Raw genomic sequence first — 13,455 nt, forward strand, 5'->3', positions numbered from 1 at the left:
GGATAAGGAAATGGGGAGCTGTACCCTCCCAGAAATGGTTTTGGCTGAAACAAATCATACTCATCCAGAAAGAAGTCCTCTATGATGGCTTTGAATTGTATATTGCTCAAAGCTTTCATTAGGTGCAAGACACTGTCATCTGGTTGGCCACTGTAAGAGCAGAGTGCTAAACTAGGTAGGCCTTTGGTCTGATCCAGCAGGAGAACCCTTAACTGTGTTCTTAAGGTATATTGTTACATAAATAGAAATATTCAGGAGGCAATAAAAGAGTGGTATGTTTAACATAGTAAATCTTTTAGGAAAAACATGGTGGTTTTGCTTTTTAAATAATTTTTATTTGTTTTGTGGCGGGGAGCAATGTATAACATCATAAACATATAACTAACATATAGTTAAGGGACGTGGGTGGCGCTGTGGGTTAAACCACAGACCCTAGGACTTGCTGATCAGAAGGTTGGCTCTTTGAATCCCCGCCACGGGGTGAGCTCCCGTTGCTCGGTCCCTGCTCCTGCCAACCTAGCAGTTTGAAATCACGTCAGAGTGCAAGTAGATAAATAGGTACCGCTCCGGCGGGAAGGTAAACGGCGTTTCCGTGCGCTGGTCTGGTTTGCCAGAAGCGTCTTAGTCATGCTGGCCACATGACCCGGAAGCTGTCTGCGGACAAACACTGGCTCCCTCGGCCAATAAAGCGAGATGAGTGCCGCAACCCCAGAGTCGGTCACGACTGGACCTAATGGTCAGGGGTCCCTTTACCTTTTTAACATATAGTTAAGAGCATTGGTTGAATCTCTGTTGTACGGCAAGACATTTGTTCTTCTTTACTTATGACTAAAATTTTCCCTTTTTGTTTACAATGTCATGTTATACATCATCCAAAGTGCAAACCTGGAACTTCCTCCCCTCCATTCTGGCATTGCTTTTTGCTAACTACCAGAGGGCAGGGCAGGCCCATGCAAAGGTGGGGGCACCCAGGTACACTTGCCTCAATCCTCTGAAGGCTAACCTGGCCAGGGGCCCTTGCCAGGGTCCTGTTGGACTTACAATGTCATGCGCCAAGAACACCCCTGCCTTCCAGCTGACTGGGGCCTTCCGCCTTGGGACTCAGACAAGCTCTTCACTCGCCTGGCACAGTACAGGGCAAATAGTATTAGTCTTGCTGATGGCTTCTCTGTGTGCGTATTTTGTTAGGTCAATGTCTCAGCCGTTCTGGTGACTAGCTCTCGATGGCTCCTTTCCCAGGTGATTTCCTGGACTGGGAAAGCAGAGTCCAGCTACTTAAAGCCTCAATTTCAGTTTAACCCTCCAATCGTTGATTACTTCTAACTTTTATTAGACCCAGGAACTTAGGGGAAACTGCCCCCGCCAAAAAACTCAAAACATTATCTTCCTATTTTTTCATTTTTTCTTAAAGTACCTGATAGATGGTGATGCCCCAGTAGAGAAGTCTCTTAACATATATAGTCCTTTAATGGCCCACTTTTGAAAGGGTTTAAGTTTGTCCAGGCAATTAAAGCATGGGTGATGGGTTTCTAGGGTTTGCTCTATGTCTGTATCAGATAAAAAGAGGTTATCTATGGTTTGCGTATAGCGGTTTTCCAGGATGTAGATGTCGATACAATATCAGTCTGAAGTTTTGTATCACTGGCTCATTTCCAACCCACTCCCCATTTAGATCAATATCTCCTCCCTCTGCCCCCCGTCATACTCTAGCAGTGCCATTAGTTATAACATCTGGCATCGCATGAGTAATAGCTATGAAAATTATTGTTGACCTTTTAAAGGCATTTCCAGTCTGTCCCACTAATAAAACCTCTTAATTATCTGTTTGCGGGGGTGGGGAGATGCCCTACTATCATCCGTTCCATCATTCATTAGGATTTCCAGGTACACTAGATGTCAGTGGTGGGGAAACACTTATAGCCTGAGGGCTTTCTGAGCAACCTTCCGAGGTCCACATGTCTGTGGTGGGTGGGGCCAAAGGCAAAAGTAGGAGGAGCAACCAATGTAATGCTTACCTTTGTACAGTAGGCTATTTTCTACACAAACTCCCCTCTGTCTCTGTCCTCCCTGCAGGGAAGAAAGAGGCATTATCTAGGACTATCATACATCCAGAATTTCCGATGTCAGAAGTTTAGACTTTGGTGAATTTCCTTAAAAATAGCTCTAAAACTTCTCTCTTTTGTGAGATTTTGCAATAACGTTTGACAAAAAATATTTGCCAGGAGGCCCAGTACTAAGAGACAAATGCTGTGTCTGAGGTAATGAGATTATTGGTGCACAAACAGAAATGCAGGCCTTCCAAGTGTCCCTATTTTCCAGGGAGAGTCCCAGATTTACAGAAACCACCCCAGTTTCTGATTTCATCCTGGAATGTCCCGCTTTTCCTTAGGATGTCCCTATTTTCACTGGTGAAATCTCAGAGGGTTTGGAGTTATGTGACTCCTGAGTCAAGGAAATAAGTAACTATACAACCTTTAGAACAGGGGTAGGCAACTTAAGGCCCGGGGGCCGGATGCGGCCCAATCGCCTTCTCAATCCGGCTCGTGGACGGTCCAGGAATCAGCGTGTTTTTACATGAGTAGAATGTGTCCTTTTATATAAAATGCATCTCTGGGTTATTTGTGGGGCCTGCCTGGTGTTTTTACACGAGTAGAATGTGTGCTTTTATTTAAAATGCATCTCTGGGTTATTTGTGGGGCATAGGAATTCGTTCATTCCCCCCCCCCCAAAAAAAATATAGTCCAGTCCCCCACATGGTTTGAGGGATGGTGGACCGGCCCATGGCTGAAAAAGGTTGCTGACCCCTACTTTAGAAAAACATCTGAAGGCAGCCCTGTATAGGGAAGTTTTTAAATGTCTAATGTTTTACTACGTTTTTATATATGTTAGAAGTTGCCAGGAATGATTGGGGCAACTGGGCAGGGTATAAATAGTAAAATCAGGAAGCCTCGCAATCTTTTCAAAAAATATAGCCCTAAGGTGCTTTCAAATGGAGGGAGGCTTAATACTGTAAACAGGTCACTGAGAAATTGCAAATGGGTTGTTTGGAGCAGGTTGTTTTTAATAGATTAGATTTTCCACAGAAAGGGTAAATATGGATTAAATGGGGGGATACATACTAGTATTTGGGTGACATCATGTGAAAAAATAAACCTTACATGCAGGAGGACCACCCACCCGACAATTCTGGCAGTACTCCTAATCTTTACTTTGCACAACTTCAGAACTGTCACAATATTATAAAACAGTAGAGGGCAGTCGTTCAGGGATGCCAACTATACATTGGAACCAACCCCTGTTTATTGTAAGGCCTTCAACACTATAAATCGTAATGCCCTGTGGACTGTCCTTCTGAAAATTGGCTGCCCAGATAAATTTGTGAATATCCTTTGGCTGTTCCACAATAATATGACAGCAACAATCGCAATAACAATGACTCTCAAAGTGAACTGTTCATAGTGAGATCAGGTGTTATACAGGGATGTGTTATTACCCCAACTCATATTTATTATTTTCACTGCCATGATCCTACGCATTGTCAAAGGGAAACTCCCCACTGGGGTAGAAATCATATATCAGACAGATGGAAAGCTCTTTAATCTGAGTAGGCTGAAAGCAAAGAGTAAGGTTACCATAACTTCAGTCGTAGAGCTTCGATATGCTGATGATAACGTAGTGTCTCCACACTCAGAGGATGACACCAAACCATCCTAAATATCTTTGCAGAAGCTTACGAAAATCTTGGCCTATCGCTCAACATCCAAAAAACCAAAATGCTACACCAACTAGCAGTGGCGGAGCTTCATGCTCCAGCACCAGGTGGGGGGGTGGAGAGCAGGCGGGGGCACGGCTGGTGAGCGTCCCAGGGGCGTGGCGCACGTCCTGGGGGCATGGTGTGCCATCTGCGGGGGCGTGGGGGGGCAGCCATGATGGCACCCCACCGGGATCATGCTGCCGGGGGCAGTGTGCTCCCCCCACCCCCCTCTTCCTCCGCCAGTGCCAATTAGCACAAAACAACCCCTCTACAGCACCACAAATCCAATGTTGGAAAATGTCAATCACTTCTCCTACCTGGGCAGTTATCTTTCCACAAGGGCCGACACTGATGCCGAAATCCAGCATCGCCTGAGCTCTGCGCGTGAAGCTTTCTCCCAATTGAAGTGCAGAGTGTTTGAGGACTGGGACATTTGCAGGGAACCCAAATGCTTGTTTACAAAGCTATTGTACTACCAATCTTACTGTACACTTGTGAAACATGGACCACATATAAACATCATCTCCAACTCCTCAAAAGATTCCATCAACGGTGTCTCCCAAAAAATTTACATATCACTTGGGAAGACAAGCAAACTAATGCCAGTGTACTGGAAGAAGCAAAGATCACCCAGAGTCAAAGCAATGATTCTTCAACATCAAAGAAGCAAAGATCACCAGTGTCAAAGCAATGATTCTTCAACATCAACTTTGTTGGACTAGTCATGTTGTTCAGATGCCTGATTATCATTTTCCAAAGAAACTACTCTGTTCTGAAATTAAAAATGGAAAGCGTCATGTAGGTGGTTAACAAAAGAGGTTTAAAGACTCTCTCAAAGCAAATCTTTAAAATGTAGTATAAACACTGACAATTGGGAAACACTGGGCTGTGAGAGCTCCAATTGGAGAACAGCCTTTACCAAAGGTGTCATGGACTTTGAAGACACTCAAACTCAGGACAAAAGGGAGAAACATGCTAAGAGGAAGGCACATTTGTCAAACCCTCACCTTGATCAACTCCTGCCCATAAACCTATGTCCCCGCTGTGGAAGGATTTGAGGATCCAGAATTGGCCTCCACAGTCGCTTACGGACTCACTGTTCAGAGTTCAGTGTTCATGGAAGACAATCTTACTCGGCTATGAGTAATTGCGAAAGAAAGAAAGAAACCAGCAGGTGGCAGTCCAGTATTGAAAACAGGATTGTCAGAAATCGAGAGACATAGGAAAACCTACTGGTTTTATTTGTTTTGGGTTTGGCAACACTGTTTCTATTCTCAACTCACACACTCTTTCATTCTTCCTGTGTTTCTCTTCTCCCCCTCCACCACCCACCATACATAAGGTCAAACTGGAGCTACAGAACAGCAACATCTGAAAGGATTCAGGTCCCCCATTCGTATTCTGCAAGGAAACATCTCCCATACTCCCATAATACATGAGTGACTATCTACTTTTCTTTATCAGGGTGCAGAAGTGAAGAAAAGACTACATGATCCTTGTGACCCATAATAAGCATAATAATTCAATATTAAAATAAACAAATCCACCGTTCTCAGATTTATTACCTTCAAAGGGAGGGCTTCCATACATGTCTGCCAGGTAATACTTACATTTCCTGCTAGGAAACCCTAATGGCTATTTACAGGTTCTTAAGAAAGTTGCAATTGGCATAAAACCAATGGCCTATCATTTGAGCAGCAATAATTCTGTTTTGCTCCTGACTTGGGAGTAGGCCTGGTTTTCTTTTGCCTTGTCTATGGAAAAAGAATGATGTACATAGTACAGGGCCGCACACTGAGCCTCTTGGGCTTGCCAATCAGAAGGTTGGAGGTTTGAATCCCTGCAATGGGGTGAGCTCCCATTGCTCTGTCCCAGCTTCTGCCAACCTAGCACTTCTAAAGCATACCAGTGCAAGTAGATAAATAGCTACTGCTGCAGCGGGAAGGTAAACAGCATTTCTGTGCACCGTCACAGTGTCCCATAGCGCCAGAAGCAGTTTAGTCATGCTGGCCACATGACCCAGAAAGCTGTCTGTGGACAAACACCGGCTCCCTTGGCCTGAAAGTGAGATGAGTGCCGCAACCCCATGCAGTAGAACCTTGGGTTGCAAACATGATCCGTGCGGGAGGCACGTTCGCAACCAGCAGCGTTCGCAACCCGCAGCAATGCGCCTGCGCACGCACGTGACACAATTCGGCGCTTCTGCGCCTGCTCAAAGCACAATTTAGTTTTCTGCGCACGAGCGAGCGCCGAAACCCGGAAGTAACCTGTTCTGGTACTTCTGGGTTTCGGTGCATCCATAACCTGAAAACGTGTAACTCGAAGCGTCTGTAACCTGAGGTACCACTGTAGTCACCTTTGACTGGACTTAGCCATCCAGGGGTCCTTTACCTTTTTACCTTTATTTTTAGCTGGGGTAGTGCAGAGAGCAGGGGAATGACCACTCAGAGAGCAGCAAATGATGGCGGCAGCAGCAGCAGCAGCAGGCAGTCCCTGCATCAGAACTTGGACTGGCCCATCGAAACTGCAGCTGGTCACCACAGCATCCTTTTTCTTTTTCTTTTAAAAACACATTTTATAGTCAGGGGCTGGCTGGCTGCACATGTACTTTGTTACTATTGATATAGATAGTTAGATAGTTAGATAGATGGATAGATAGATAGATAGATAGATAGCTAGATAGATAGATAGATGATAGATAGATAGATAGATAGATAGATAGATAGATAGATAGATAGTATAGATAGTGGTACCTCGGTTTACAAACTTAATCTATTCCAGACGTCCGTTCTTAAACCGAATCCGTTCTTAAACCGAGGCACCCTTTCCCTAATGAGGCATCCCGCAGCTGGTGCCCTTCCACCGTTCGGATTCCATTCTTAGATTGAGGTAAAGTTCACAAACTGGGACACGACTTCCAGTTTTGCGGAGTTCGTAAACCGAATTGTTCATAAACAGGACTGTTCTTAAACCAAGGTACCACTGTATTCTTAAAATATTGTATGCTTAAAATATAACATCCTTTTCTACAAGAAAATTGTGTTTGTTCTCAAGTAAAAGCTAACTCCATTTCATTCTGGAATCATGACTGTGCTATGATTAAGTGAGTTTTAAATGTTAAACTCCACAGAGTAAAACAATATTATTATTACCAATACAGTAGTACAGGTATTATATGTGTCTTTCATTTCCCCCTCCTTCTTCAGCCATTTATGGACTACCAGTTGGCACTGAAGGTGTGGGATATACATTTTAGAAAGAAACTCATACAACAGTGTGGGGAATGGAAGCTCTATTTGCTTAGACCACAAAAAGGAAACATGGCATTACTGACAGCCGTAGATGGCCCATTCTGACTTCACACCTCATTGACACTTCAGATTTCTGTTATACAGGAAACAGCGTTCATGCTCAAAACACCATCTACAAGATAGTAAAGATAGTAGAAGAAACTGGGTTTCTGGACTTAATTAAAGGCCTACTTTTCATGCCAGTACTACAACTCCCTGATCACTGGGCATACTAGCTGTGGCTGATGGGAGCTGGAGTCCCAATATCTGGAAGGCCACACATTTCTACCCTCCCTCCTGATCTATGTGATGTGTTCCCAGAACTTGATGATATGAAGGTGAATGGAGGAATGGCTTCCACTGAAATATATTGTATTTGAAGTGATTAAAAACTTTTTCTGTAGTGCCTGTTGTATTAACAAAACCGGTGCATGTGCACATTCACCACCTGACTGCAACATCGTGTGGTAATGCACTGAAGGGTTTTTAATAGGGCTGCTACATTTAGGTCTTAATCACTATAAACACTTAACCTGGGAATAAGTTCCATTGAACTTGTTGTGAGTTATGTACTTCTGAGCAGACATGCAGAAGGATAGCTCTGTTAAGTCAGACAATTCAAAATACAAAATTTAAAAATGTCAGCACAGCAGATGAAAAAAAAGATCCATTTGCACTCAACATCTTAAATTAGTCCTTCACAAAAGCCGGAGTGGACAGGCATATTTTCAGCTGGCACTGAAACCTAAGGGGAGGGCTGTTCTACAACCAAGGTGATACCACAGAGAAGGCCCTGTCCCAAGTCACTGTGCATGGTCATCAGCAGATTGTGAGAAAAGCCTCTCCTCTAGATCCTAGTAGATAGGCAGGTTAATATAGAAAGATTTTACAAGTACTTTCAAAAACTGTGGGTAGCCACTTCCTGCATGTAGGAGAGGAAATGACAGTGCGAAATAGTGCTTATTGTTACCAGGCCCAGGTTTAAGTCCCATTCTGCCACTGAGTGACACTGGGGCAGTCACTGCCTTGCAACCTAACCTACACCACAGGAATGTTGTGATGTTGCAATGAAGCAGAGTGGAAACCATGCATGCATGAGCTTTCTGAAGGAGGGGCTATCAAAGAAAACACAGCTGCCTCTTCTGACATGCTACAAAACCCACAAGTGTCATCTAAAATATACATATTGAAAGATAGTTGCCTTTTTCCTCAGCGCTGTTATTTTAGCAGTATGCAACTTTAAGGGAATTTCATTATCTAATTAAAATCCACATGATTCCCTCAAGTGCATTTAATTGGGTGGCAGCCCTAATTTTTAGCACTCAAAAATAAACATACAGCGCAATCCTAAACATACCTACTCAAATGTAACCTGGGATTTACTCCTAGGCTGGAGTCTGTGCTACTGCAGCCTACATTTCCAAGGGAAGCAGCAGGGTTTTGGTATGTAATGAAATAGCCATGGGGAGTGGGGCAGGGCTTGACAAACGGCCTCGGTCCAGTATACCTGAAGGAGCGTCTCCAGCCCCATCGGTCTGCCTGGACACTGAGGTCCAACACCAAGGGCCTTCTGGTGGTTCCCTCACTGCGAGAAGTGAGGCTACAGGGAACCAGGCAGAGGGCCTTCTCGGTAGTGGCATCCACCCTGTGGAATGCCCTCCCATCTGATGTCAAGGAAATAAACAACTACCTGACTTTTAGAAGGCATCTGAAGGCAACCCTGATTAGGCAAGTTTTTAATGTTTAATGTTTGGTGTTTTATCGCTTTATTATTATTATTATTATTATTATTATTATTATTATTATTATTGTTATTATTATTCTGGGAGCCACCCAGAGTGGCTGGGGAAACCCAGCCAGATGGGTGGGGTATGTATAAATAAATAAATAGAACAACAACAGAAACAATTCTAGAGCCTTTCCATTAAAGAGATCGGCTTTAAAAGGGAAACTGCACTGTCAGGAGCGACGCTGTTGCTTACAGCAATGACAGCTGTCACTCTCCTTCCCACGTTTTGCAATCCCCGGGGCTTTCCCAAGAGATCATCATCTCCTTGAAAACTCATCCTGGGGCTGGTGAGAGATTGAAACTCACACCCTGCCTCTCCTTAGGTCCATTAACGCGCCGTTATATTATACTGCTGACTAATCAGATGTGATGCATTCTCCTGAGCTTGCGAATTACAAAACTGGAAGGAGGCGTTGCTTTTGCAGAACGAAAAGGGAAGGCACAGGACTAAACGGAGCCAAGCTGTCGACTCCGCTGGCTTCCTCTGGATGGCGCGCCATCTCAGCCTGAACTGGCCGATTTCGACGCTTTCCCACGCAAAGCGCTCGCCAGCATGTTTCGTTTCGCCGTGTCTTGTTTTTGTCTTGGGCTGATTCATACTTTTCTCTCTTTTGTTTGTTTGTTATTATTTCAGAGATGATCTCACTGCCAGGCTCCGTTGCCGGCTCGATTTGGAAAAGCGAGCCCGGGACTGGTCAGGAAAGGCAGGTGCTTTCGCAGGAAGGACTTTTCCAGCCCCGATGGATTTCCCCCTCGCCCTCGATCTGGAACTTCCAGCAGTTTTCCCCGCGTGGATCCGCGCCAGGGTTGACTCACCACAAGCAAACACTCTCTGCAACCGCAGGTCCCTTTCGACACAAGACCATTGCAGGGGCCGCGGAGAGGTCTCTGGAGCTTAAAGTGAGCGGCGCTGCGCTTGCGGGTGTTTGTTATGGGAGACTGGCTGGCTGGGAGCGCTCCGTCGCTGGAACGCATGAAAACAACGTGCCCCTGAGCATATGCAGAGCGTCGTTTCTTTTTCTCACCGCGGACAAAGCACAGCCGCCCCTCACTTATTGAGGATGTTGCTTCCACTCTTGGAGGCCAACATTTTTCTCCCCTGGAAATGAGTTTTGCACCCAATTGCCATTTGCGTCCCCCGATAACTGAAAAGGAAAGGTTAGCAAGCTAGGACAGTGTCCAAACACAACCTATGCCAAACGTAGGCCTGTTCTAAGTTAATTGGCACCCAGAGCTGATGGGAGTTGTAGTTCGGCAGTATCTGGAGGGCCACAGGTTCCCTACTCCTTTTGCAGGTGGTTAAATGGTTTAAAATATTTTAATGGGGTAAAAGGGCGCCCCCAATTAATTGGGTAGATTTTAAAATATCTGTTTATTTGAAATACAAATACGTATAAAAACGGAGGTTGTCATCTTAAAAGATGTGTTCTGACTTCATTTCTTGCATAGGAGGAGAGGACTCTTCTAAGATGATTCCTGCTAGGGTGTGTGTATAATCTAAAAACAAAGTCTTGCTTCTTAACTGCAGAACTCTTCCAAATTTGAATAATTCACTGAGTACTCCACCAAGCTGCAAACCCACTTGCCTGTGGGTTCCCTCACCTTGGGGTCCCAAATTTCAGCAGGATCTAGTGTGATGACAAAATTCTGCCCCCCCCCCGCGCCTCTTGCCCTCCATTCTACATAATAGTTGTGGAGCCTGAGTGTGGCTAAACCAGTTGAGTGTGGCTAAACCAATATATATAAAATATATCTAAGCCAAATCCAGAAAGCTGAAGCAACAACCGACAACTTAAACAAAACATTACAAAAAGACACAGTTACAGGAGTGAAACAAACTCAAAGCTCACAATGAGAAGGAGTTCCTGGAAACAGCAAACATCGCCCTAGTCTCTCACTCTAAACTTGCAGGTTCTAAACTAGGGGCAGGTTCAATGTGAGTGGTAGTACCTCAGGCTGCCCACAGCTGTGCCCCATTTAGCTGCACTTTCAGCACCCAGTTCCAGGTACAGAAGGACTGTTAGTCCACAGACAATATCCTCAATACAAGGATTGCCATGTGGTAAAAAAAAATTACTCCACTGTTCCCTAAACCCTCTCCTAAAAAACCAGTCACTCCATCAATCCATGCCACAAGGAATTAGGAAGAGACAGTAAAAGAGAGCATGGAAGTTGTGCCTGACAGTCTCTCTCACTTTTGTAAAAGGTAAAAGTAAAGGACTCCTGGATGGCTAAGTCCACTCAAAGGCGACTATGGGGTTGCGGCGCTCATCTCGCTTTCAGGATGAGGAAGCCAGCGTTTGTCCGCAGACAGCTTTCCGGGTGATGTGGCCAGCATGACTAAACCACTTCTGGCACAACGGGGCACTGTAACAGAAACCAGAGTGCACGAAAGCACTGTTTACCTTCCTGCCACAGCTGTACCTATTTATCTACTTGCACTGGTGTGCTTTCAAACTGCTAGGTTTGCAGGAGCTGGGACAGAGCAGTGTGAGCTCACCCCGTTGTGGGAATTCAAACTGCCAACCTTCTGATCGGCAAGCCCAAGAGGTTTAGTGGTTTAGCAGGTTGGGTAGGAGCACTGGCAACTGGTGTCCAAGCTTCCTTCTATGTGACTCACCCAAAGTGGATTCATCCTTGTTGGGGGAAATCTTATATATATATATATATATATAAAATCCAGTTTATATGATGACCCTAACTAATTGGGGCTGGGTGGATGGAAGACATCTCACCAGTCTTGAACTCACTGACTGTTTCTTGGGTCCCAGTCAACGCTAATGTTCAAAGTCTGAAAAGGCTTAGAGCCAGGATACCTCAAGGACTGGCTTTTCCACATTAGTCTGCACAGGTGCAAACATCATCACCTGAGGCCCTTCTGGGAGCCCCTGCACCATCATTTTGTGAAATGCTTTGAGAGGTTTTGCACTTGAGAATGATAGGTGAATGCTTAATATTACTAAAAACACAAGAGGGGGAAATGGGAACAAGTGGGGCCAACACAAAAGTTTTCTGTGGACTCTGGCCATGTGTGCCTTGCAGCACCCACATGGCACCATCTTCATTAAAATATCATCCCCTAATCTTCCCCCACCCTTTAATCCGGATTTCCTATTTCTGCAGGGATTTAAAAAATAATAATACTAACCAAATTTCCCATAGAAATGATAAATCTGGATTAAATTCTCTGCTCGCTCAGAAACTGTAGAATATAAAACAGAACTCTTTCTCTCCCTTCCCTCAAATCATCCCGTGTTCCTAATCCCTTCTTTAGCAGGAATTTCCCTCTCTTTAGCCGTCTATTGGCTTTTGCTGAGTTGTTTGGGTAGGGTTCGCCCTCCCCGCTCTAGTGCCCTCTAGTGACCCACTGCTGTTATTGACAATTCCCGGAATTATCCTCGATTTCATTCAGAGCGCTCCTTTTTCAAGAAACCGAAACTTAACGTCCGTGCTTGTGGGAGCCTTGCCAAAGCTGGGAGGAAGCCTGCGCCTCCGCCGCCGCCGCCGCCTCCACCCGCCCTCTCCAAGCAGCGAGATGCACATTTGCCTTCAACCCGCAGCTCGTGATCGCTCGTTTAGGAATTTCTGTAAATCATCAGACTTACTATTACGGAGGAAAGAGAGCTGGAGTCTGCACGTTCCCCTGCGCATGTTTACTCAGAAGCAAATTCTACTGTGTCCCACTGGACTTAGTCCCAATGAAGTGTTTATAGGCTTGCAGCTGCGGAGGCGATCACAGTACAGTATATTAAGCAGAAACCCCCCTCCCCAAATCTTAATCTCAGGGTCATGGGTTTGAACCCCACATTGGACAACAACAACAACAACAACAACAACAATAACCTGTGTACAATGAAATTAAACGAGCCTCCCTCCCCCCCAAACACTCAATTTCTTATCAAACAACAAAAAGTTTCCTGCATTGCAGGGGGTTGGACTATAGTGATACCTCGGGTTACAGACGCTTCAGGTTACAGACTCTGCTAACCCAGAAATAGTAGCTTGGGTTAAGAGCTTTGCTTCAGGATGAGAACAGAAAGCGCACGACGGCGGCGCGGCGGCAGCAGGAGGCCCCATTAGCTAAAGTGGTGCTTCAGGTAAGAACAGTTTCAGGTTAAGAATGGACCTCCAGAACAAATTGAGTTCTTAACCTGAGGTACCACTGCAAATGATCCTAGTGGTCCCTTCCAACTCTATGATTTGGGGCTTTTTAGCTGAGAGGAAAGGCAACACAGCAGGCAGCGGTGTATGGAATGATGCATGGCGCAGAGAAAATGGGCAGAGAAAAGTTTCTTTCACAGCACTAGAACTCCGGGGCATCAAAAAAAGCTGAATGTTGGAAAATTCAGGACAGAGGAGAGAAAGCACTTCTTCACACAACACATAAACTATGGAACTCACTCCCACAAGAGGCAATGATGGCTACCATTTAGGATGGCTTCAAAAAGAAATCCATGGAATATATTAAGGGCTACTCCTCACAATGGCTATTTTCTGCCTCTGAATACCAGTCGCTGGCAATCGCAGGAGGGGAAAGGGCTCTTGTGCTCGAGTCCCGCTTGCCAGCTTCCCTCAGGCATCTGGTTGGCCACCAAAAGAATGGGGGTGGGGGGGGTCTTTGA

Source organism: Podarcis muralis, chromosome 2 (assembly GCF_964188315.1).
Source record: "Podarcis muralis chromosome 2, rPodMur119.hap1.1, whole genome shotgun sequence".
Lineage (NCBI taxonomy): Eukaryota > Metazoa > Chordata > Lepidosauria > Squamata > Lacertidae > Podarcis > Podarcis muralis.